The sequence below is a fragment of the Hyperolius riggenbachi genome, chromosome 2, assembly GCF_040937935.1.
Source record: "Hyperolius riggenbachi isolate aHypRig1 chromosome 2, aHypRig1.pri, whole genome shotgun sequence".
Taxonomy (NCBI): domain Eukaryota; kingdom Metazoa; phylum Chordata; class Amphibia; order Anura; family Hyperoliidae; genus Hyperolius; species Hyperolius riggenbachi.
The window spans coordinates 556,807,633-556,835,419 of record NC_090647.1 but is presented as its reverse complement, the minus strand read 5'-3'; the positions used below and the strand labels follow the sequence as shown (position 1 = coordinate 556,835,419).

At 43.6% G+C, this 27,787-nt stretch overlaps 1 protein-coding gene and 1 long non-coding RNA gene across 11 annotated transcripts in view; one reads left to right on the top strand and one right to left on the bottom strand.

Annotated features, from left to right (window-relative positions):
- The window catches only part of ZBTB20 (zinc finger and BTB domain containing 20), a 1,072,531-nt gene that overhangs the window by 329,415 nt on the left and 715,329 nt on the right, over positions 1 to 27,787 (bottom strand). The window contains exon 6 of one of the 10 annotated variants that reach the window (XR_011026572.1): positions 5,260 to 5,365. The exons of the other annotated variants lie outside the window; for them this stretch is intronic. The gene's annotated coding sequence lies outside the window, so the exon portion shown is untranslated. The remainder of the gene's footprint in view (positions 1 to 5,259; positions 5,366 to 27,787) is intronic. 10 annotated transcript variants of the gene reach the window in all.
- LOC137547357 (uncharacterized) overlaps positions 1 to 27,787 on the top strand; it is a 68,498-nt gene that overhangs the window by 21,208 nt on the left and 19,503 nt on the right. The gene's annotated exons all lie outside the window — the stretch shown is intronic.

Below are 27,787 nucleotides of genomic sequence, written 5' to 3'. Positions count from 1 at the left end.
AATTTTTTTTAAGTGTGCAGTAACTTCAAATCGCTAGCAAAATCGCTCTGTGTAGGTTTTGATGAGCGACTAGGTCAGTGTTTATATACTTTACATTGCAGAAACGCTAACCGCTAACGCTAAAAATGCTGCATGTCCTGCGTTTTGCAATTCGGTCATCGCAATCGCTCCAGTGGAATTTGGCCCATCCATTTACATTAGCTGAGCGTTTAGGGAAATCGCTAGCAATTTGAATTGCTCCCTAAACGCTCAGAAAATCGCTTTATTGGGTTCCAGCCATTAAAGTGATTAGAGTCTGTTAAAAGAAAAAAAAAAGAGCCCCTAGGGCAGTGGTACTCATACTAAGGCCCGCAGGCCGAATGTGGCCCCCTGGGGCTTTTTACTGCCCCCCCAACACACAAAACGTATTACTTATAGATGTGGTCAGCTACATCTTTAAATATTGGTGGTCCGCATATAGAATAGCAGTGTTGGCACCACCCATCCACATGGAAGCCAGAAAGCAGCAATTTCCAGTAGTTTCCAATCAAATTCCACATCAGGTGACACTGCTGTCCAATTGGGCTACAGGTTGTCACCTGTGTATGCTTTAGGGCTCGTTTCCACTGCATGCGGATTCGCATAGGCAATACAAGTGGATGGGATTGTTTCCACTTGTGCGTCGTGCGTTTCAGCGTGCGGGAAAAATCTGCACGACAGGGTCGTCAGATTTCGCGTGCGGCAGGAATGCGAGCGAATCGCCGCTAATGCATTCAATAGGGAAATCGCATGCGGCTTTGTCATGCGGATTTCCCCGCGATTTCGCATGCGATTTCGCATGTAAAGCAATGGAGCTTTACACAGGCAGTGACATGGTTAAATTCGCCTGGCTCCTTGCCATGCGAAATCGCATGCGAAATCGCGGGTAAATCTGCATGCGGAAACGCAGCCGCATGTGATTTCTTCTGCGGTGGAATCCAGGCGATTCCGCACCGCTACAGTGGAAACGAGCCCTTACTGTCTGGCCCGCAAACACTTCTACATCATCTTATGTAAACTCCGGCCCCCCAGCAGTCTGAAGTATGTTGACTCGGCCCTCGACCCAAAACTTTTGGGGACTCCTGCCCTAAGGAGTACTTACATCGGGAGGGGGGAGCCTCTGGATCCTAAAGAGGCTTTCCGAGTCTTCCTCAGTAGAGGGGATCCAGCTCTGGCTCCCCCAGACACAGAGCGGCAATAATATTTACTATTGCTGCTGCGCACATGCAGAGTGGAGGCTCTCCGCTCAGGCTCCAGTGGAAATAGCAAAGTCCGATTAGGTCCGCTGACTTTTACCGCCGGAACCTCAAGCGGAGAGATACTACTGTGCATGTGCGCACGCCGACACGCGACCAACATTGAGATCTATGAACTAACAGGTTTTGAACTAGCTCATCTCCACATGGGGGATTCTCAGTATTTTCTTTATTTTCAAAAGCACTTAGGGCCCATTCACACTTGCTGATCGCAAAACGCTAGCGATTTTGCTAGTGTTTTACTCTGGTGTTTTTTTGGCGATTAACGCCCAAAAAAAATCACCATTCACACCTGGCGATTTTTTAGCAATCGCGTTTTGCGCTTCTATAGCACTAAAACGCGATTACCGGTAAATCGCCTGAAAATGGTGCAGGCTACGCGTTTGCATTTAGCGTTTTTGGGCGATTTGTGGCGATTATCGCAAATTGCCCAAATGAGAACGAGCCCATAGACTTTTATTACCCTAGCGCTTTGCAAAGCGCTAGCGCTTGAGCATTTTGCCGAAATCGCCGACAAAACGCTCAAGTGTGAATAGGCCCTTAGTGAATGGCAGTTGCTCACTTACTTACAACAGTTTATACAATACTGAAATATTTAACAACAAAAATATGTAATAAAAAAAGCAAACAAACAAAAATAAACAAAAAACACAGTATTGTATATTTTGTATATGAAGACAATTTTGTTTGTATCACTGTAACGTTGCAACGCAAGTCTTTTCTAAGTAGCGGACTGCCTGTAATCTGATCTCCCCAAAAAATGAAGTGCTACAAAGGGGAAAGCAAGGTTCACACTTAGCAATGCGAAAAATTGTACTTTTTTTTCACATCCGTTTTTCATGTTAAAATATTTGTTAGTATTCAAATTTTTGCACTTTTTTTCCATGGGAATTTGCACGCCATGTGAACATTTATGCTGCAAGATGTAAGTTTTTATGCAGGTGAAAACGCAAATGCATTTTTGCAAATTCTATTAGACCTTCAACTCTCTATTGACTTCCTTTAGATGCGAGGTAAGCGCGTTTTCGCACATTTGCATGCAAATTTTAATATGTGTTAGGCTGGGACCATATTTTTTTGCACACGCTGTGCATTTCTGTGACGCTGGTTAGGAGAGGGTGCAACCGGATGGGCGGAGGGCGACACTGGGTTGGGAAGAAGGGTACCACTGAGTGGGGAGGGTGACACTGGGTGAGGAGGAAGGTAAGATTGGGTGGGATGTGGGTGCCACTAGGTAGGAAGGAGGGTGCTACTGAGTGGGAGGAGGGTGACATTGAGTGCAAAGGACGGTGACACTGGGTGGGAGTAGAGTGCCACTAGGTAGGAAGAAGCGTGCCACTGGGTGGAAAGGAGGGTGCCACTGGGTGGGTGGAGGGTGCCACTTGGTGGGTGGAGGGTGACACTGTTTGGGAGGAGGGTGACATTGAGTGCAAAGGACGGTGACACTGGGTGGGAGTAGAGTGCCACTAGGTAGGAAGAAGCGTGCCACTGGGTGGAAAGGAGGGTGCCACTGGGTGGGTGGAGGGTGCCACTAGGTGGGTGGAGGGTGACACTGTTTGGGAGGAGGGTGACATTGAGTGCAAAAGACGGTGACACTGGGTGGGAGTAGCGTGCCACTAGGTAGGAAGGAGGGTGCTACTGGGTGAGAGGAGGGTGACACTGAGTGCAAAGGACGGTGATACTGGGTGGAAGCAGCGTGCCACTAGGTGGGGAGGAGGGTGCCACTAGGTGGGTGGAGGGTGACACTAGGTGGGAGGAGGGTGCCACTAGGTGGGGAGGAGGGTGCCACTGGGAAGGCACTGTATTGCCTCCCTCCTCCCTTCTATGGCCCCTTGCAGTGCTGGTGTTTGGATAGACTGCACAATATGCTAAGATACTGTGAGCGATCTGGGGATGCAGAGAGGGGGCCAACATCGTTCCTCCCTCCCTCTCCATGAGCCCCATCGGATTACCCCTTACAGAATACTGGCACAGCGGTGCGTTTATCTCTCACCTGCTCCAGGCTCCTCTCTACTTCCTGTTTGGGAAGTGCACCACTGCTCAAACACCACTGATGCCAGAAGATTAGCAGGACCGCCAGGTAATCGGTATAGTTCAAAAGGAAATAAATATGGCAGCCTCCATCTCCCTCTCACTTCAGTTGTCCTTAAAGGATATCCGAGGTGAAAATAAATTGATGAGGAAAACAATTGTATTTATCCTCCTTCTCCTAAAAATGACTTTTTTTTTAGATATCCCACAGTTTTATTTTATATTTAAATCTAGTTTTTACGGTTTCATTGTCTATGCTCAATGGCACATGCATTGACATATGCCAGAGCTAAAATCTATGAACGTTTGACCCATTTTATTAATTTCCTGCTCTCAGAAGTTATTTACTGACAGGAAAGTGTTTTATGGCTGAAATTCCACATTAGTAAAGGTTATACTATAGTCTGACCCAGACAGAAACTGTCACTTGCATACCTGATATTTAAATCTTTAAGGCAGAGAAAGAAAAAAAAGGAACACAGCCTAGTTATTTGTGTGCTAGGCACTGTACATACACATGTTTATCTCATTATGTCACATGTCACCTTGGGTATCCTTAAGGCCTCTTTCACAGTAGGACGTTGCAGTTTGATGCGACATTAAAGGCGCAACCCAAATTACAACGCAATGCCCCCAAAAAGTCACACAGCAATACTAAGCCTGTGCGACATTCACAGTGCACACGTTGCGTTTGTGTGTAACGTGTAGCGCTATTAGAAAGTGCTGCATGCTGTGCGTTATACATGTTATTAGCTGCGTTGGACTGTTTGCACATGCTCAGTAATGACTTGGAAGCATACTTTTCATTGCCTGTATGCCCTACTGTATGTCACGATAACGGGGCATTAAGTTGCGGTGCAACTTTTTGGGGGCATTGCGTTGCGACTTTAACGTCACATCAACCAAACGCAACGTCCTACTGTGAAGGAGGCCTTAAAGAGACACTGAAGCGAAAAAAAAAATGATGATATTATGATTTGTATGTGTAGTACAGCTAAGAAATAAAACATTAAGATCAGATACATCAGTGTAATTGTTTCCAGTACAGGAAGTAGTGGATGATTGGTGTCAGGACACCTTCTGGGGAAAAGGCACAGGAAACAAAAAACACGGGAGCCCAATAGTGTAATATGTTTCGTCAAAATTGTCAATGTGGAAGATAAGAATCTACTCACAAGAGTGGGTTGCAAGGGGGCAACCGACCACAGGAAGCAGGTGGAGACAATTAACCCGACTCCACTCGGGGAGGCTCCCTTAGCTTGCTATTTCAATTGGCCTGGCACTGCTATTGGCCTGAGGAAGCGGGCTCAGACCCTTGAAACGCGTCGCCTGTGCTACCAATAAAATCTTTTGTCCCTACAAAGATTTGTCGTCCTTGAGGTAAGCAACCTCAAACCTTTCTCGGTTTTAAACTGCTTTTATATACCACCAGGGCGCCTCTTTAAACCATTTAGTCCAGTACAGGAAGAGTTAAGAAACTCCAGTTGTTATCTCTATGCAAACAAGCCATTAAGCTCTCCGACTAAGTTAGTCTTGGAGAGGGCTCTCTTCTGACTTTTATTATCTCAACTGTAAGTGAACTGTTTACTTTTCCTCTGCCAGAGGAGAGGTCATTACTTCACAGACTGCTCTGAAAGACTCACTTTGAATGCTGAGTGTTGTGTAATCTGCACATATTATAGAATGATGCAATGTTAGAAAAAACACTATATACCTGAAAATTCAAGTATGAGAATATTTTCTTTGCTGCTAATCTTCTAGAAATTATTCATAGTACACAACCAATTCATTATATCATATATTTTTTTTTTTTTTCGCTTCAGTGTCTCTTTATTAAAGGTGAAAAATACATAAGGTGAGATAATTTGTGAGCTGAACTCCTTGGATGCTGAGCGCATCTCCTGGCTGCACCACTACAAAGCATTATATTGTCAGAGAAATAAGGTTTACCAACCTTTCAACGCTATGCGGAGGGATGGCCGTTCGCAGTGCCGTTTAGCAAGAAAACTTTAGTTCCGCTGTATACTTTATTCTTAAGGAAACCGCTGAATCTGCCAAAACTCAATACAAAAATGATCCGACCATTTTAAATACATTACATTAAACAGGATGCTACACTTGTCATAAACAAACCTGAAAACTAAGAATAAAGAATTCTGACCCGATTCCCAGAGGAAAACTTAAGAAAGAATAACGTAATAGTGTAAGAGCGCTGTCATACTACGCACCAGGCTATCATAGTGATCCTCTGACTGCAATAATCACCTGGCTATCATAGCCATCCTCTGACTGCAATACTCACCTGGCTAGCATACTGATCCTCTGACTGCAATAATCACCTGGCTATCATAGCCATTCTCTGACTGCAATAATCACCTGGCTATCATAGCGATCCTCTGACTGCAATAATCACCTGACTATCATAGCCATCCTCTGACTGCAATAATCTCCTGGCTATCATAGTGATCTTCTGTCTGCAATAATCACCTGGCTATCATACTGATCCTCTGACTGCAATAATCTCCTGGCTATCATAGCCATCCTCTGACTGCAATAATCACCTGGCTATCATAGCGATCCTTTGACTGCAATAATCACCTGGCTATCATAGCCATCCTCTGACTGCAATAATCTCCTGACTATCATACTGATCCTCTGACTGCAATAATCACCTGGCTACCATAGCCATCCTCTGACTGCAATACTCACCCGGCTATCATACTGATCCTCTGAATGCAATAATCACCTAGCTATCATGGCCATCCTCTGACTGTAATAATCACCTGGTTATCGTAGCCATCCTCTGACTGCAATAATCACCTGGCTATCAAAGTGATCCTCTGACTGCAATAATCACCTGGCTATCATAGTCAACCTCTGTCTGCAATAATCACCTGGCTATCATACTGATCCTCTGACTGCAATAATCACCTGGCTATCATAGCCATCCTCTGACTGCAATAATCACCTGGCTATCATAGTCATCCTCTGACTGCAATAATCACCTGGCTATCATACTGATCATCTGACTGCAATAATCACCTGGCTATCATACTGATCCTCTGACTGCAATAATCACCTGGCTATCATAGCCATCCTCTGACTGCAATAATCACCTGGCTATCATACTGATCCTCTAACTGCAATAATCACCTGGCTATCATAGTCATCCTCTGACTGCAATAATCATCTGGCTATCATAGAGATCCTCTGACTGCAATAATCATCTGGCTATCATAGCCATCCTCTGTCTGCAATAATCACCTGGCTATCATAGTCATCCTCTGACTGCAATAATCATCTGGCTATCATAGAGATCCTCTGACTGCAATAATCATCTGGCTATCATAGCCATCCCCTGACTGCAATAATCACCTGGCTATCACAGTCATCCTCTGACTGCACAAATCACCTGGCTATCATAGTGATCCTCTGACTGCAATAATCACCTGGCTATCATAGCCATTCTCTGACTGCAATAATCGCCTGGCTATCATAGTCATCTTCTGACTGCAATAATCACCTGGCTATCATAGTCATCCTCTGACTGCAATAATCACCTGGCTATCATAGTGATCCTCTGACTGCAATAATCACCTGGCTATCATACTGATCCTCTGACTGCAATAATCACCTGGCTATCATAGCTATCCTCTCACTGCAATAATCACCTGGCTATCATAGATGTCCTCTGGCTGCAATAATCACCTGGCTATCATACTGATCATCTGAACACAATAATCACCTGGCTATCATAGTGATCCTCTGACTGCAATAATCACCTGGCTATCATACTGATCCTCTGACTGCAAGAATCACCTGGCTATCATAGTCATCCTCTGACTGCAATAATCACCTGGCTATCATAGTCATCCTCTGACTGCAATAATCACCTGGCTATCATAGCCATTCTCTAACTGCAATAATCACCTGGCTATAATAGCCATCCTCTGTCTGCAATAATCACTTGGCTATCATACTGATCCTCTGACTGCAATAATCACCTGGCTATCATAGCCATCCTCTGTCTGCAATAATCACCTGGCTATCATACTGATCCTCTGACTGCAATAATCACCTGGCTATCATAGCTATCCTCTGACTGCAATAATCACCTGGTTATCATACTGATCCTCTGACTGCAATAATCACCTGGCTATCATACTGATCCTCTGACTGCAAGAATCACCTGGCTATCATAGTCATCCTCTGACTGCAATAATCACCTGGCTATCATAGCCATTCTCTAACTGCAATAATCACCTGGCTATCATAGCCATCCTTTGTCTGCAATAATCACCTGGCTATCATACTGATCCTCTGACTGCAATAATCACCTGGCTATCATAGCCATCCTCTGTCTGCAATAATCACCTGGCTATCATACTGATCCTCTGACTGCAATAATCACCTGGCTATCATACTGATCCTCTGACTGCAAGAATCACCTGGCTATCATAGCCATCCTCTGACTGCAATAATCACCTGGCTATCATAGCCATCCTCTGTTTGCAATAATCACCTGGCTATCATACTGATCCTCTGACTGCAATAATCACCTGGCTATCATAGCTATCCTCTGACTGCAATAATCACCTGGTTATCATACTGATCCTCTGACTGCAATAATCACCTGGCTATCATAGTCATCCTCTGACTGCAATAATCACCTGGCTATCATAGCCATCCTCTGACTGCAATAATCACCTGGCTATCATAGTCATCCTCTGACTGCAATAATCACCTGGCTATCATAGCTATCCTCTGTCTGCAATAATCACCTGGCTATCATACTGATCCTCTGAATGCAATAATCGCCTGGCTATCATACTGATCCTCTGACTGCAATAATCACCTGGCTATCATAGTGATCCTCTGACTGCAATAATCACCTGGCTATCATAGCCATTCTCTGGCTGCAATAATTACCTGGCTATCATAGTCATCCTCTGACTGCAATAATCCCCTGGCTATCATAGCCATCCTCTGACTGCAATAATCCCCTGGTTATCATAGTCATCCTCTGACTGCAATAATCACCTGGCTATCATAGCGATCCTCTGACTGCAATAATCACCTGGCTATCATAGTCATCCTCTGACTGCAATAATCCCCTGGCTATCATAGTCATCCTCTGACTGCAATAATCACCTGGCTATCATACTGATCCTCTGACTGCAAGAATCACCTGGCTATCATAGTCATCCTCTGACTGCAATAATCACCTGGCTATCATAGTCATCCTCTGACTGCAATAATCACCTGGCTATCATAGCTATCCTCTCACTGCAATATCCACCTGGCTATCATAGCTATCCTCTGTCTGCAATAATCACCTGGCTATCATACTGATCCTCTGACCACAATAATCACGTGGCTATCATAGTGATCCTCTGACTGCAATAATCACCTGGCTATCATACTGATCCTCTGACTGCAATAATCAACTGGCCATCATAGTCATCCTCTGACTGCAATAATCACCTGGCTATCATAGTGATCATCTGACTGCAATAATCACCTGGCTATCATAGCCATCCTCTGACTGCAATAATCACCTGGCTATCATAGTCATCCTCTGACTGCAATAATCACCTGGCTATCATACTGATCCTCTGACTGCAATAATCACCTGGCTATCATAGCTATCCTCTGACTGCAAAAATCACCTGGTTATCATACTGATCCTCTGACTGCAATAATCGCCTGGCTATCATACTGATCCTCTGACTGCAATAATCACCTGGCTATCATAGTCATCCTCTGACTGCAATAATCACCTGGCTATCATAGCCATTCTCTGGCTGCAATAATCACCTGGCTATCATAGCGATCCTCTGACTGCAATAATCACCTGGCTATCATACTGATCCTCTGACTGCAATAATCACCTGGCTATCATAGTCATCCTCTGACTGCAATAATCACCTGGCTATCATACGATCCTCTGACTGCAATAATCACGTGGCTATCATAGCCATCCTCTGACTGCAATAATCACCTGGCTATCATAGCGATCCTCTGACTGCAATAATCACCTGGCTATCATAGTCATCCTCTGACTGCAATAATCCCCTGGCTATCATAGCGATCCTCTGACTGCAATAATCACCTGGCTATCATACTGATCCTCTGACTGCAATAATCACCTAGCTATCATAGTCATCCTCTGACTGCAATGATCACCTGGTTATCATAGTGATCCTCTGACTGAAATAATCACCTGGCTATCATACTGGTCCTCTGACTGCAATAATCACCTGGCTATCATAGTCATCCTCTGACTGCAATAATCACCTGGCTATCATAGTGATCCTCTGACTGCAATAATCACCCAGCTATCATAGCCATCCTCTGACTGCAATAATCACCTGGCTATCATAGCTATCCTCTGACTGCAATAATCACCTGGCTATCATAGTGATCCTCTGACTGCAATAATCACCTGGCTATCATACTGATCCTCTCACTGCAATAATCACCTGGCTATCATAGATATCCTCTGGCTGCAATAATCACCTGGCTATCATACTGATCCTCTGACCACAATAATCACCTGGCTATCATAGTGATCCTCTGACCACAATAATCACCTGGCTATCATAGTAATCCTCTGACTGCAAGAATCACCTGGCTATCATAGTGATCCTCTGACTGCAATAATCACCTGGCTATCATAGTCATCCTCTGACTGCAATAATCACCTGGCTATCATAGCTATCCTCTCACTGCAATATTCACCTGGCTATCATAGCTATCCTCTGTCTGCAATAATCACCTGGCTATCATACTGATCCTCTAACCACAATAATCACGTGGCTATCATACTGATCCTCTGACTGCAATAATCAACTGGCTATCATAGTCATCCTCTGACTGCAATCATCTCCTGGCTATCATAGTGATCCTCTGTCTGCAATAATCACCTGGCTATCATACTGATCCTCTGACTGCAATAATCATCTGGCTATCATAGCCATCCTCTGGCTGCAATAATCACCTGGCTGTCATAGCTATCCTCTCATTGCAATAATCACCTGGCTATCATAGTCATCCTCTGACTGCAATAATCCTCTGGCTATCATAGCGATCCTCTGACTGCAATAATCACCTGGCTATCATACTGATCCTCTGACTGCAATAATCAACTGGCTATCATAGTCATCCTCTGACTGCAATAATCACCTGGCTATCATAGATATCCTCTGGCTGCAATAATCACCTGGCTATCATAGTCATCCTCTGACTGCAATAATCCCCTGGCTATCATAGTCATCCTCTGACTGCAATAATCACCTGGCTATCATAGCCATCCTCTGACTGCAATAATCACCTGGCTATCATAGTCATCCTATGACTGAAATAATCACCTGGCTATCATAGTCATCCTCTGACTGCAATAATCACCTGGCTATCATAGCCATCCTCTGACTGCAATAATCACCTGGCTATCATAGTCATCCTCTGACTGCAATAATCACCTGGCTATCATACTGATCCTCTGACTGCAATAATCACCTGGCTATCATAGCCATCCTCTGACTGCAATAATCAACTGCCTATCATACGATCCTCTGACTGCAATAATCAACTGGCTATCATAGCGATCCTCTGACTGCAATAATAACCTGGCTATCAGAGTGATCCTCTGACTGAAATAATCACCTGGCTATCATACTGATCCTCTCACCGCAATAATCACCTGGCTATAATAGCGATCCTCTGACTGCAATAATCACCTGGCTATCATAGCCATCCTCTGACTGCAATAATCAACCGGCTATCATACTGATCCTCTGACTGCAATAATCACCTGGCTGTCATAGCCATCCTCTGACTGCAATAATCACCTGGCTATCATAGCCATCCTCTGACTGCAATAATCACCTGGCTATCATACTGATCCTCTGACTGCAATAATCACCTGGCTATCATAGTCATCCTCTGACTGCAATAATCACCCGACTATCATAGCTATCCTCTGACTGCAATAATCACCTGGCTATCATAGCCATCCTCTGACTGCAATAATCACCTGGCTATCATAGTGATCCTCTGACTGCAATAATCACCTGGCTATAATAGCGATCCTCTGACTGCAATAATCACCTGGCTATCATAGCTATCCTCTGACTACAAAAGGTCTTCTTAAATTTAGATCAGCCGCAAAGGAATTTGATGGAACTGTGGCGATAGTTTGAATATCGGTAACATGCGGTTAGTGATATTTGTTTAGAGGTTGCGACGGTACTTTTGCGATTATCTTCTCCAGGGTACTGTTCTCTAACCTCTCCCTACCCTACCCACTTCCACTAGCACCCCTACAGCTAAAGGTGGCCACACACCATACGATTTTTTAAATATCTGTTCAATTCAAGAACTGCAATCAATTTTTCTGACTGATTGTAACATTTCAAATATATGACCAATGTACCACACACCTATGTTCAATGTTTCCCAAATTATGATAAAAATGATTGGAAACTCTGAGAAAATTGCTAGGGTGTGTATACTAATAAATTGACAATCTAACACACACCATGCAATCTTTAGAAGAATTGAAGAAACATTTCCAGCATTCCGCATCAATTAAAATCGGAAAAAACAGGAAATCCGATTTTTCAGTCGAATGAAAAAAAAAGACCCTTTCGATTGTTTCGGGAGATCCAATCATATTTATCGAATTTCCGTAAAATCGTATCATGTTATTGCATTGTGTGTGGCCACCTTACACTGACCCTCCTCACGCTCCCAAAGCCAACAACAATACCGATAGCTCACCATTTCTTGCCAAACCTGGAGAAGATGCTGCTGCTCACCGATCACTCTCTTGCCGAACACGTCCTGAGCCTTGTGCTGCTTAATTCCACCCCCAGCAATCTGGGACACCAGGTTTATTTTCTAAACACTTACTAAACAAACATTCTGCAGAGCTGCAGCTGACATGACTAAAGATGTCACCACCTGACGTTATAATGTAAATTGGGGTGAGGAATTATTTTACAGGGGGCAAACAATGACTAAATAATGTACTAATGAATAAAAAATAAAAGATATTGTATTCATAGCGTTATTTTCACTGCAGTTCCTCTATAAGGTTTATTATTTTGTTTTTGTGTGCATTTAAAACATCCATTCCACATTACTTCTAAAAGAAACTGGCCAATAGGAGTCTTATACAGTATGCCAGTAAATAGGTTAGTTCAGGAGTTAGTTCACGACCTCCTGCTGTGTGCAGGAAGTCACTCCTGCAAATAGGTGGGCATTTCTGGACCGTCTCATAGCAACAGTATTTTAGTGTACACAGAGACAGTTATTTTGCCAAGACTGCAATGATGAGTTTTCTGTCACGTTTGCAAGATCCCTATCCGGCTGCATGTTGAAAAATAAAGATTTTTTAACAAAGCTGTGGCATGGAGTTTAGCACTGTCACCTTGCAGAGCTGGGTTCCTCGTTCCAATCCCAGCCAGGGCACTATCTGCATGAAGTTTGTATGTTCTCATCACCTCTGCGTGGCTTTCCTCCGGGGACCGCGTATTTCTCCCACATCCCAAAAACATACAGATAAGTTAATTGGCTTCCCCTTAAAATTGGCTCTAGACTACAATAGACATAGGACTATGGTAGTAGGAGTTACATTGTGAGGTCCTCTGAGGACAGTCAGTGACATGACTATGTACTCTGTAATGTGCTGCAGGAGATGTCAGTGCTGTATAAATACATAATAATAATATGGTAGGACATTAGACTATGACTATGGTAGGATTAGAGTGTGAGCTCCTCTGAGGGACAGTCAGTGACATGACTATGTACTCTGTAAAGTGCTGCAGAAGAAGTCAGTGCTGTATAAATACATAATAATAATATGGTAGGTCATTAGACTATGTCTATTGTGAGCTCCCCTGAGGACAGTCAGTGACATGACTATGTACTCTGTAAAGTACTGCAGAATATGTCGGCGCTATATAAATACAGAATAATAATGACAAAGACAAGACAAATAACATTTATATCGTGCTTTTCTCCTGGCGGACTCAAAGCGCCAGAGCAGCAGCCACTAGGGCGCGCTCTATAGGCAGTAGCAGTGTTAGGGAGACTTGCCAAAGGTCTCCTACTGAATAAGTGCTGGCTTACTGAACAGGCAGAGCTGAGATTCGAACCCAGGTCTCCTGTGTCAGAGGCAGAGCCCTTAACCATTACACCTTGCAGCGACCATAATAATAATAATATTAATAATAATAAGGGAAGACATTAGACTATGACTATGTGAGCTCCTCTGAGGACAGTCAGTGACATGACTAGGTACTCTGTAAAGTGCTGTAGGAGATGTCAGTGCTATATAAATACATAATAATAATGATAATAATAATATGGGGAGACATTAGACTATGACTATGGTAGGATTAGATTGTGAGCTCATCTGAGGACAGTCAGTGACTATGTACTCTGTAAAGTGCTGCAGAAGATGTCAGTGCTGTATAAATACATAATAATAATATGGTAGGACATTAGGCTATGACTATGGTAGGATAAGACTGTGAGCTCCTCTGAGGACAGTCAGTGACTATGTACTCTGTAAAGTGCTGCAGAAGATGTCAGTGCTGTATAAATACATAATAATAATATGGTAGGACATTAGACTATGACTATAGTAGAGATCAGAGTGTGAGCTCCTCTGAGGGCAGTCAGTGACATGACTATGTACTCTGTAAAGTGCTGCAGGAGATGTCAGTGCTATATAAATACATAATAATAACATGGTAGGACATTAGACTATGACTATAGTAGAGATCAGAGTGTGAGCTCCTCTGAGGACAGTCAGTGACATGACTATGTACTCTGTAATGTGCTGCAGAAGATGTCAGTGCTATATAAATACATAATAATAATATGGTAGGACATTAGACTATGACTATAGTAGAGATCAGAGTGTGAGCTCCTCTGAGGACAGTCAGTGACATGACTATGTACTCTGTATTGTGCTGCAGAAGATGTCAGTGCTGTATAAATACATAATAATAACATGGTAGGACATTAGACTATGACTATAGTAGAGATCAGAGTGTGAGCTCCTCTGAGGGCAGTCAGTGACATGACTATGTACTCTGTAAATTGCTGCAGAAGATATAAATACATGATAATTCTACATTACAAAAAGAATCTTGCTACACTGAGTTATATTTACAGCGACATTTTGTAAGGGAAGTGTAATCTTGTAATCTCCCTTTAAATGTGGGCAGGACCTAAATATTCTTGGTAGTTAAACAATAATGCATTGAGAGCCTTATGTGGGATCTGGGGGACAGTTGTATAGGATAGAGGGATTTATGTCTGATATTTGGCAGCCATGAAGACAGGAAGTGGACGATGGAGTCCGGGCAGCTCTGTGCTGGTACGCAGGCTCACACTAGATGTCACTGTCACAGCAGTCACCCAGCGTCATGCCTCTCCTGTGTCACTGTGGGGCCGGTGACACAAACCACCATGATAACACATAAGACACGGCTGACAGAGCTCAGCCTCACCTCAAAGCACCCCGGTAACCCTTGGAGGGCCGCAGCGCAGCAGAGCAGGCTGGAGGGGGCGCTCAAGCCGGGCTTTCCTGCAGCCGGGGGGGTTAATGGGCTTTGTGGATATTATGTACACAGCTGTGGAGATATTTTTACATAGAGAACACATGTCCCTGTGATACACACATCTCCTCCCCGGCCCTCTCCCTCTCCGGGACACAGACACAGAAATGTCATAGCTGGGAGTACACAAGTCTCTGCGCGCTGCAAACATGGCATCTCACCAGGGGCATAAAGGGGAACTCTGCTGTGAGCATTTCTAGACAGAGAGCATACTAATGCACACCTGAAGTGACAGGGAGATGGAGGCTGCCATATTATTTCCTTTTTAACATGCACATTGCCTGGCTGTCCAACTGCTCCTTTGCCTCTAATACTTTGAGCCATAGACCCTGAACAAGCATGCAGATCAAATTTGTGAAAAACAAAACAAAAATTATAATGTATTTATATAGCACTGACATCTTCTGCAACACATTATAAAGTACATAGTCATGTCACTGACTGTCCTCAGAGGATCTCACAATCTTATCCTACCATAGTCATAGTCTAATGTCCTACCATATTATTATTATGTATTTATATAGCACTGACATCTCCTGCAGCACATTACAGAGTGCATAGTCATGTCACTGACTGTCCTCAGAGAATCTCACAATCTTATCCTACCATAGGCATAGTGTAATGTCCTACCATATTATTATTATGTATTTATATAGCACTGACATCTCCTGCAGCACATTACAGAGTGCATAGTCATGTCACTGACTGTCCTCAGAGAATCTCACAATCTTATCCTACCATAGGCATAGTGTAATGTCCTACCATATTATTATTATGTATTTATATAGCACTGACATCTCCTGCAGCACATTACAGAGTACATAGTCATGTCACTGACTTTCCTCAGAGGAGCTCACAAGCTAATCCTACCATAGTTATAGTCTAATGTCCTACCATTTTATTATTATGTATTTATACAGCACTGACATCTTCTGCAACACATTATAAAGTACATAGTCATGTCACTGACTGTCCTCAGAGGAGCTCACAATCTAATCCCTACCATAGTCATAGTCTAATGTCCTACCATATTATAATTATGTACTTACAGTATGTTGACACACACGTGTACATACAGGTTGATACATCCATCACAGATAAAGATACCCCATTGATCACACACACATAAATAAGGAAAAGATGACTGCATAGAGCTACATACCAGTGATGAGATCCGTCCAGACCCCCCACACATGCTCAGAGCAACAGATAGATAACCAGATAACTGATCAGGTAACAGCTAGACACACATACAGATAAGCAGATCTTTCTCATGGCCGGGTGAATATAGATTTCCATGCAAATAATGAGATTAGAGAGACGCACAGGTGAACAGATAGCTGAGGACACCTGGGGTCAGAGAAGAGAAAGAATCATCTATAGAGAAAGAGGCAATTCTATGGATAAAAGAAAGGTCACTTTCCACTACATTTCCTATTTCAACTACAGTGATTTTGCCTCGATCCATTCGCTGTACTGCGTGATAATGGTGTGTTTGCACTTGCGATTTCCGACAGAAGGAAAAAAAAAACATTGAGTTTAAATTACTGGAAAAATCGCATAGCAGCACAATTTCTATTTACTTTTATTGCACTCCGATAATATAGGAGCGCAAACGCAGAAAAATCACAGCAAGCCAGCGATTCCGATTCTGAGAAAAAACAAAACGCTCTAGTAGAAAACAGCACCGCAATTTACATTATGCAGGAGAACAGAGTCGTCAAAAGGATAAAAGGATGCTACATGAGCTTAAAAACCAAATTCTTGGTAAATAGAGGAGGTAGTGGTGGACTTACCTCCTCCAAGTAGACATACAACGACTGTAGTAAAGACAGTCAATATATTTTATTTATGAACTCTAAATATGCAACGCATTTCGCACTTTTAATCCCGCTTCATCAGGCAATAACAACGGAGCAATAGCATAGGTGGTCAGTAGAAGAGCCAGACACCTCTGTGTGGCCGAAATTTACATGTTTACATGCGCTGGAAGTGTGATATTTAACGATATTGCAGAACTACGTTACTGTGTGGGACCTGAGGTGATTTGCGATGGCGCGAAGTCATGCTAGTCTATGGCGACGTGGTGTTTTAACAAGGTCTGTATTTTGGGGTGTTCGCGTGGGTTCGGAGGCACTAAAATACTTACCAAGCCTCCAGCGACATCTTGCAGCCTTCCTCTTGCTCCTAGCAGCTTCCTGCGCCCATGTATGGCTCTTGAAGTGTCACGTGACCCGATGCAGGTCAGGTGACACGTTAGCTTCCATGCACAGAGGACGTTGGAAAGCCGCTAGGAGTAAGAGGAGGCTGCAAGACGTTGCTGGAGCCTTGGTGAGTGTTTAAGGGGGAGGTTTGTGCTTTTTTCGGGTTGGTTGCTCCGCCGGTGCCGGGCACTGGGGACTCTGCTTTATTACATAGTGGTAATTCAGATTTTTACATGTATTTTACTATCGCTAATCTTAACCCTATCCCCACACAAGCCCTTCCTTTACTGAGGCCTAACCCTAACTGACCTCCTGCCGCATAATCTGCTGATATTTAACACTAAACCTGACCCTATCCTAACATTAACCCTCCCTCTGCCATGCCCAACATTCCCTCCCCACCACAATCTCCACCAATATCAGCGCCAGGATCACCGCTAAATACTCCCCCTCTTCAAACACTGTGTATGTAGACTGGCCCTAAGTCATGCTGCCCCCTATATCTAATCTATGTGAACAGATATGTATACTTTTAGGCCCTATATACATGTCTATATAGGCCTGTGACATATGGCTCTATACATGTCTACATAGGCCTGTGACATATGGCTCTATAAACGTCTATATAGGCCTGTGACATATGGCTCTATACATGTCTATAGGCCTGTGAAATATGGCTCTATACATGTCTATAGGCCTGTGACATATGGCTCTATACATGTCTATAGGCCTGTGACATATGGCTCTATACATCTCTATATAGGCCTGTGACATATGGCTCTATACATGTCTGTAGGCCTGTGACATATGGTTCTATACATGTCTGTAGGCCTGGGATATATGGCTCTATACATGTCTATAGGCTTGGGACATATGGCTCTGTACATGTCTATAGGCCAGGGACATATGGCTCTATACATGTCTGTAGGCCTGGGATATATGGCTCTATACATGTCTATAGGCTTGTGACATATGGCTCTATACATGTCTATAGGCCTGTGAAATATGGCTCTATTCATGTCTATAGGCTTGGGACATATGGCTCTGTACATGTCTATAGGCCTGGGACATATGGCTCTATACATGTCTGTAGGCCTGTAACATATGACTCTATACATGTCTATAGACCTGTAACATATGGCTCTATACATGTCTGTAGGCCTGGGATATATGGCTCTATACATGTCTATAGGCTTGGGACATATGGCTCTGTACATGTCTATAGGCCTGGGACATATCGCTATGTACATGTCTATAGGCCAGTGACATATCGCTATGTACATATCTATAGGCTTGGGGCATATGGCTCTATACATGTCTATAGGCCAGTGACATATCGCTATGTACATGTCTATAGGCTTGGGACATATGGCTTTATACATGTCTATAGGCCAGTGACATATCGCTATGTACATATCTATAGGCCTGTGACATATGGCTCTTTACATGTCTATAGGACAGGGACATATGGCTCTATACATGTCTATAGGCTTGGGACATATGGCTTTATACATGTCTATAGGCCTGTGACATATCGCTATGTACATGTCTATAGGCCTGGGACATATGGCTCTATACATGTCTATAGGCTTGGGACATATGGCTTTATACATGTCTATAGGCCTGTGACATATCGCTATGTACATGTCTATAGGCCTGGGACATATGGCTCTATACATGTCTATAGGCTTGGGACATATGGCTCTATACATGTCTATAGGCCTGTGACATATCGCTATGTACATGTCTATAGGCCTGGGACATATGGCTCTATACATGTCTATAGGCTTGGGACATATGGCTCTATACATGTCTATAGGCCTGTGACATATCGCTATGTACATGTCTATAGGCCAGGGACATATGGCTCTATACATGTCTATAGGCCTGGGACATATTGGTCTATACATGTCTATAGGCCTGTGACATATGGCTCTATACATGTCTATAGGCCTGTGACATATCGCTATGTACATGTCTATAGGCCTGTAACATATGGCTCTATACATGTCTATAGGCTTGGGACATATGGCTCTATACTTGTCTATAGGCCTGTGACATATGGATATATGCATGTCTATAGGCCTGGGACATATCGCTATGTACATGTCTATAGGCCTGGGACATATCGCTATGTACATGTCTATAGGCCTGGGACATATGACTCTATACATGTCTATAGGCTTGGGACATATCGCTATGTACATGTCTATAGGCCTGGGACATATGACTCTATACATGTCTATAGGCTTGGGACATATCGCTATGTACATGTCTATAGGCTTGGGACATACTGCACAGCTGTGATGAGAGAGTCAGGCAGCCTATAGCAGCAGTGTGTGGCTGAGGGAGGCTGCGCAGTGGCTGCTCTGCTTGTTTTTCTATAAGAAGCAGCTCTCTGGGTCATGTCAGGTCGAGTGGGACTCCTGCCCAGCTCTGGGTTTTAAAGGAAAAATATACAGAAAGGCAGAAAAACACAGCAGCTTCCTTCATTACATTCCACTCTACCTGCCATGGGCTTCTGGCCACAATGGAATTTCCCACTCTGGCCTTCAGAAGCCCAGCTGTTATTTATAGCGTTTCATAAGGAACATGTATGGGGATGTATGGAGATCATAGCAGCCATCTGCCTGCAGGCCCAGAGTCTGCTGTCACTCCCAGCAAGAGGACCTGTCATGTATGGGGATGTATGGAGAGCCCAGCAGCCATCTGCCTGCAGGCCCAGAGTCTGCCGTCACTCGAAGCAAGAGGACCTGTCATGTGTGGGGATGTATGAAGAGCCCAGCAGCCATCTGCCTGCAGGCCCAGAGTCTGCCGTCACTCGAAGCAAGAGGACCTGTCGTGTGGGGATGTATGGAGAGCCCAGCAGCCATCTGCCTGCAGGCCCAGAGTCTGCCATCACTTCCAGCAAGAGGACCTGTTATGTATGGGGATGTATGGAGAGCCCAGCAGCCATCTGCCTGCAGGCCCAGAGTCTGCCATCACTTCCAGCAAGAGAACCGGGGATGTATGGAGAGCCCAGCAGCCATCTGCCTGCAGGCCCAGAGTCTGCCATCACTTCCAGCAAGAGGACCTGTTATGTATGGGGATGTATGGAGAGCCCAGCAGCCATCTGCCTGCAGGCCCAGAGTCTGCCATCACTTCCAGCAAGAGGACCTGTTATGTATGGGGGTGTATGGAGAGCCCAGCAGCCAACATATCTGCTGTCACTCCTAGCAAGGGGACCTGTCATGTATGGGGGTGTATGGAGAGCACAGCAGCCGACACATCTGCTGTCACTCCCAGCAAGAGGACCTGTCATGTATGGAGAGCCCAGCAACTGACACATTTGCCGTCACTCCCAGCAAGAGGACCTGTCAGAGGACCTGTCATGTATGGGGATGAATGGCGAGCCCAGCAGCTGACACATCTGCCCGCAGGACGTCACTCCTAAGCAAAGGTACCGGTCATGTATGGAGAGCCCAGCAACTGACACATCTGCCGTCACTCCCAGCAAGAGGACCTGTCATTACAACCCACTCTGATATTCACTTATTAATATACTCCCAAAATGTTAGAAATTGAGAATTACGAAGAAGACAGAGAAAAACAGAAACAGAGAGAACATAAACAGAAAAAAGGGAAGAGATGCAACAAATGAAAAAGAAGAGGAAATAAACAGACAAAAGAGAAATAAAGGACAAGCGAGAAGAGGTAAATGGGAAAAAAAGGAGAAAACATATAGGAGGGAGAAGAGATGAAATAGAGGGAAAGAGGCAACAAAGGAAAAACAATAAGAGATGAAAGGGAGGAGAGGAGAGAGAAGAGGATTGGGCAGATTTTAGACTTTTTGATGCCCCCCCCCCCCTCCCCCAGGAAAAACTAGCAGAGTGTAGTGACTAAGGGGCGTGGCCAGCACACAGACTCACGGGAGGCAAGGTCTGTGCTCTGCGAGGCGGGCAGAAGCTGCAGGGGGGCTGAGTGAGAGACTGACAAAGATCTGCTCAGTGTTGAGCGGATGCCGCCCCCTACAGTTTGTCTCCCTGAATCATGTGATTCTGCAGGCCTCATGGTAGGGCCAGCCCTGAGAGGGAAGAGACAAAATAAGAGGGGAAAGGGAAAAGACAAATTAAGGAGAGAAGATGAAAAGTACAGAACTGAGAAAGAGGAGAAAAATAATGCTAGAGAGAGGGGAGAGGAATGAGAGGAAAGAGAAATAATGAGGACAGAAAAAAGATAAATGTAGAAAGAACAGGAAAATAAAAGAGAGGACGGGAAGTATATAACAGAAGGAAGCAAAAAGAAAGAGAAGATAGAAAGACAAGAAACAAAATGAAAGAGAAGCAAGGGAAAAGAGAGAATAAGTGCAATAACGTGAAGCCAGGAAACAAATAAAATAAGAAAAGAACCAGTGGTGAGAGAGGAGGAATGAATAAGGAAGGAGAGAGAAGAAGTGAAACAGCTGGAAGAGAAATAAAGAGAGAAGAAATAAAGGAAATCAGAGATAAAACAGCAAAAGAGAAAGTGAAAACAAAGAGGAAGAAATTAAGGAGAAAAGAGTCAAATTAGAAGGAAACAAAAATAAAGACAAATGAAGCAAGTTAAGAGAAAGGAACAAAGAAAAGAGATGTAACAGGAGGAAAGGAAAACATGAAAAAGAGAGAAAGAAGAGAGGAAAAAGAAATAAAGGTGCGAAGAGATGAAAGTAGAGGAGAGAAGTGTTTAGCGCTCTCGCCTTGCAGCGCTGGGTCCCCGGTTCAAATCCTAGCCAGTGTCTGTGTGGGCTTCCTCCGGTAACTCCGGTTTTCTCCCAAATTCCAAAAACATACAGATAAATAAACTGCCCCCCCCCCCAAAAAAAAAAGGTCTCTAGACTATTACAGATATATAAACTGGACATATGACTGGTCAGTGACATGGAGGTCAGTGCTATAGAAATACATCGTAATAATAATAAGGTAGGACATTAGACTATGACTATGGCAGGATTAGATTGTGAGCTCTTCTGAGGATAGTCAGTGACATGACTATGTACTCTGTAATGTGCTGCAGAAGATGTCAGTGCTATATAAATACATAATAATAATATGGTAGGACATTAGACTATGACTATGGTAGGATTAGATTGTGAGCTCTTCTGAGGATAGTCAGTGACATGACTATGTACTCTGTAATGTGCTGCAGAAGATGTCAGTGCTATATAAATACATAATAATATGGTAGGACATTAGACTATGACTATGGTAGGGATTAGATTGTGAGCTCCTCTGAGGACAGTCAGTGACATCACTATGTACTCTCTACAGTGCTGCAGAAGATGTCAGTGCTATATAAATACATAATAATAATATGGTAGGACATTAGACTATGACTATGGTAGGATTAGCTTGTGAGCTCCTCTGAGGACAGTCAGTGACATGACTATGTACTCTGTAATGTGCTGCAGAAGATGTCAGTGCTATATAAATACATAATAATATGGTAGGACATTAGACTATGACTATGGTAGGATTAGAGTGTGAGCTCCTCTGAGGACAGTCAGTGACATGACTATGTACTCTGTAACATGCTGCAGAAGATGTCAGTGCTATCTAAATACATAATAATAATATGGTAGGACATTAGACTAGGACTATGGTAGGATTAGATTGTGAGCTTCTCTGAGGACAGTCAGTGACATGACTATGTACTCTGTAATGTGCTGCAGAAGATGTCAGTGCTATATAAATACATAATAATATGGTAGGACATTAGACTATGACTATGGTAGGATTAGATTGTGAGCTCCTCTGAGGACAGTCAGTGACATGACTATGTACTCTGTAATGTGCTGCAGAAGATGTCAGTGCTATATAAATACATAATAATAATATGGTAGGACATTAGACTATGACTATGGCAGGATTAGATTGTGAGCTCCTCTGAGGATAGTCAGTGACATGACTATGTACTCTGTAATGTGCTGCAGAAGATGTCAGTGCTATATAAATACATAATAATAATATGGTAGGACATTAGACTAGGACTATGGTAGGATTAGATTGTGAGCTCCTCTGAGGACAGTCAGTGACATGACTATGTACTCTGTAATGTGCTGCAGAAGATGTCAGTGCTATATAAATACATAATAATATGGTAGGACATTAGACTATGACTATGGTAGGATTAGATTGTGAGCTCCTCTGAGGACAGTCAGTGACATGACTATGTACTCTGTAATGTGCTGCAGAAGATGTCAGTGCTATATAAATACATAATAATATGGTAGGACATTAGACTATGACTATGGTAGGATTAGACTGTGAGCTCCTCTGAGGACAGTCAGTGACATGACTATGTACTCTGTAAAGCACTGGGGAAGATGTTGGCACTATATAAATACTAAATAATAGTAACATGTCAGAGGGAAGAGAAATAAAGCAAAAGAGAGAGAAGGGGAAGGAGAAGATGATACCAAAGATAAGAAAAGGCGACACTCTCCACCACCCTGCCCGGCTAGACATTGCCCTGCCCTGCTTGCCATCTGGACGTGGTGGATCAAGGTCCCCCGAGTCATAATGATAATCAAGCGACAACTGTGACAGTGACATGCTATCATGCTTGTTAACAGGTGCAATGCACAGGGCCTCCTTCCTGTCACTCTTTACAGGCCCCAGATCCACGGAGAGGAAACAAGAATGGCCGTCTCACCGGGGGCCCTGAATTAACCTTTCACCCCGGGTGCCACACAAGCTGCAGCCGGCCCTAGTGGGGAGCTATGATACTAGATGAGGGTTTGTGCAGTTACCAGCAGTGGCTGCTCTGCGCTGTCACCAGGGACAGGAGGACGAGGGAACATACACAATTTCTACAGAAGAGGAAACAGTAGCCCATGCCAGGGCCCGGCCCAGAACATCTACTCTCCAGCCTCCTCCGACATTCACAGCTGCACCATCTGCTGCCAATTAGCTTAACCCTGCAGCTGCCGGGCACACACTGCTGCGGAGGACACAGGCCAGGAAATGGGCTCCGAAAGGAGACGCGGCGTAACCTTAATATTATTATCACTGTCATTACACCGCCGCATCATGCTTCTGTGCACATTACTCAAGAATGGGCGCAGATTGCCAACGTAAAGGACCACTATCGTGGAAAATTGTAACATTTAAAATACGTGTAAACGCAATCAAATAAGTATGTTTCTTCCAGAGTAAAATGAGCCATACATGACTTTTCTCCTATGTTGCTGTCACTTACAGTAGGTAGTAGAAATCTGACAGAACCGACAGGTTTTGGGTTAGTCCATCTCTCCATAGGGGATTCTCAGCATGGCCTTTATTATTTATAAAATTATTCTTTATAGATTTATACAAAGATGCCAGCCAGCCTCTTAACTCATTTGCACATTTTTTTTTGGCAGTTGGATGGGGTAACTGCCATTTACTAAGTGCTTTTGAAAATGAACAAAAACCCTGAGAATCCCCATGAGGAGATGGGCTAGTCCAAAACCTGTCAGTTCTGTCAGATTTCTACTACTTATTGTAAGTGACAGCAACATAGGAGAAACGTAATTTAAGTCTCATTGTACACTGGAAGAAACATACTTATTATTTGTATGTGTTTCCATGTATTTTACAATTTTCGTGATGGTGGTCCTTTAACCACTTAATGACAAGCAGGCGTATTAAAACGTCCTGCTAGAGCCTCTTAACGGCTTCAGGACGCTTTTACAAGTCACAAAGCGATGCTGCCGCTGTGCGCGTGCACATGTGCGCTCCCGCGCCCGCACATGCATTCCCGCGCGTGTACGTGAGATCAGTGAAAAAAACGAAAAAACAAAAAAAGACACCTTTATTTTCAAATACTATATTGTCACCATACTATGGGCCTGATTCACAAAGCGGTGCTAACAGTTAGCACTCTGGTGAAAAGCCCTTTATCACACCTAAACTCAGTTTAGGCATGATAAGTTTAGGTGTGATAAGTTTAGGTGTGATAAGTTTAGGCATGATAAGTTTAGGTGTGATAAGTTTAGGCATGATAAGTTTAAGAACCAACTGCGTTAGCACCGCAGTGCACAGCTGATCAAAAGTTTTGCGCTAGCAAAGTCTGGTGCACTTTGCATAGAGTTTAATGGCGCTGCTTTGCGTGCGTGACTTTGCACGCTATCTACACTTATCTAAACTTAGCATGCCTAAACTTATCACACCTAAACTTATCACACCTAAACTTATCACGCCTAAACTGGCTTTTCACCAGCGTGGTGCAATGGTTATCATGCCTAAAGTCTCTAACTGGGTTAGCACCGCTTTGTGAATCGAGCCCTTTGTATGGACATAATTAAAATGTTGTGATAACCAGGACAAATAGGCAGATAAAATGTGTGGGTTTTATGTACAGTAGCAGTGTTTATATTAAAACTATAGGGGATGAAATGGGAGAAATTTTTTTTCATTTTTTCCTTGTTTTTCCCTTTAAAATGCATAGAAAATAAAGTATTTACTGAAAACAAATATCAACCCCAAAAAGCCTAATTGGTGGTGAAAAAAACAAGATATAGATCATTCCATTGTGTTTAGTAGTGATTAAAGTGGATCCGAGATAAACTTTTACTCATTGCATAATTGTGTTCCTTTCCTATTGTTTATAGGGCATTCCTCAAGCCAAATACTTTTTTTGTTTTAATACTCTAATTCCCCATAAACTACAAGCCACGCCCACAGGTTTTCAGAGAGCCAAGGCATTTTCAGACAGTAGCAAGGACTCATGGGAGCTCAGTCTGGGCAGGAGGAGGGGGAGGTATTACTAGCCAGAGATTTCAGAGGCAGAGGGAAGGAGGGAGGAGGGGGGATTAGGTTTTTTTCACAGGCTGAGGCAAGATGCAGATAAGCCTGCTTCTGTGTAATGTTTACAAACAACATGGCTGCTGTCATTGAATCACAGGAAGAAATAATGATATTCTATTAAAGCTGCTTGCAGCTAGATTTGCTGTGTAAACTATCTAAACTTTAGATAAAATATACAGACAAGTTACTTGTTATAGTTAGTTTTTCATCTCGGATCCGCTTAAAGCTATTGGAAAATGAAAGGTATGAGCACTGAAAGGTGAAAATCGCTTGTCTGTTAGGGTAAAAACCGCTTTGGGGTGAAGTGGTTAATAAAGAAAGACATGGAGGTTGCTGCACAAAAGAGGAGACCAGAAGGCTAGAGTCACACTAGTGTTCACAAACATGGAGAACGGATCATTGTTCCCCAGCAGTGGTAGTGTGGTGTCCGTTTTGTACAGTATGTCTTACCATTACCATGGGAAGGCGGTGAGATGGCCAAAAAACGCTGCAAGTAACATCCACTGACTGCAAACTCGATCTAATAAGGATATGAACGCCAACACTGAACTCTCATGTATGCATTTCTATCTGCATTCTCCTGTGGCACACCGGACAACGGGAGAGGCGGGGAAAAGCCGACATCTTATGTCAGTGTGAATTCAGTCTTAAGACACCTACATTATAAATAAGTATCATTTTTAAATCTGAATGCCAGAGACCCCACCATAAATAACATATGCAACACCCACCCTTTGCCTTGTCCAAATGAAAACTTTACATGAGAGTAGCTTATAAATACTATTATTGAGAGGCAAACTAGCAGTCATGTAACCAATAAGGCAGCTTCAGTCCTGTCCATAAGGTAGTTTACTTCCTGACAATAAAGTGGCTTCTGTCCTGTCAATAAGGCAGTTTCCTTCATGTCAATAAACCATCTTCCTTCCTGTCAATAAGGCAGCTTCCTTCCTGTCAATGAGGCAGCTTCCTTCCTGTCAATGAGGTAGCTTCCTTCCTGTAAATGAGGCATCTTCCTTCCTGTCAATGAGGTAGCTTCCTTCCTGTCAATGAGGCAGCTTCCTTCCTGTCAATGAGGCATCTTCCTTCCTGTCAATGAGGCAGCTTCCTTCCTGTCAATGAGGCAGCTTCCTTCCTGTCAATGAGGCAGCTTCCTTCTTGTCAATAAGGCAGCTTTCTTCCTGTCAATAAGGCATCTTCCTTCCTGTCAATAAGGCAGCTTCCTTCCTGTCAATAAGGCAGCTTCCTTCCTGTCAATGAGGCAGCTTCCTTCCTGTCAATGAGGCAGCCCCCTTCCTGTCAATAAGGAAGCTTCCTTTCTGCCAATGAGACAGCTTCCTTCCTGTCAATGAGACAGCTTCCTTCCTGTAAATGAGGCAGCCCCCTTCCTGTCAATAAGGCAGCTTCCTTCCTGTAAATGAGGCAGCTTCCTTCCTGTCAATGAGGTAGCCCCCTTCCTGTCAATAAGGCAGCTTCCTTCCTGTCAATGAGGCATCTTCCTTCCTGTCAATAAGGCAGCTTCCTTCCTGTCAATGAGGCATCTTCCTTCCTGTCAATAAGGCAGCTTCCTTCCTGTCAATGAGGCAGCTTCCTTCCTGTCAATGAGGCAGCCCCCTTCCTGTCAATAAGGAAGCTTCCTTCCTGTAAATAAGGCAGCTTCCTTCCTGTCAATGAGACAGCTTCCTTCCTGTCAATGAGGCAGCTTCCTTCCTGTAAATGAGGCAGCTTCCTTCCTGTCAATAAGGCAGCTTCCTTCCTGTAAATGAGGCAGCTTCCTTCCTGTCAATGAGGCAGCCCCCTTCCTGTCAATAAGGCAGCTTCCTTCCTGTAAATGAGGCAGCTTC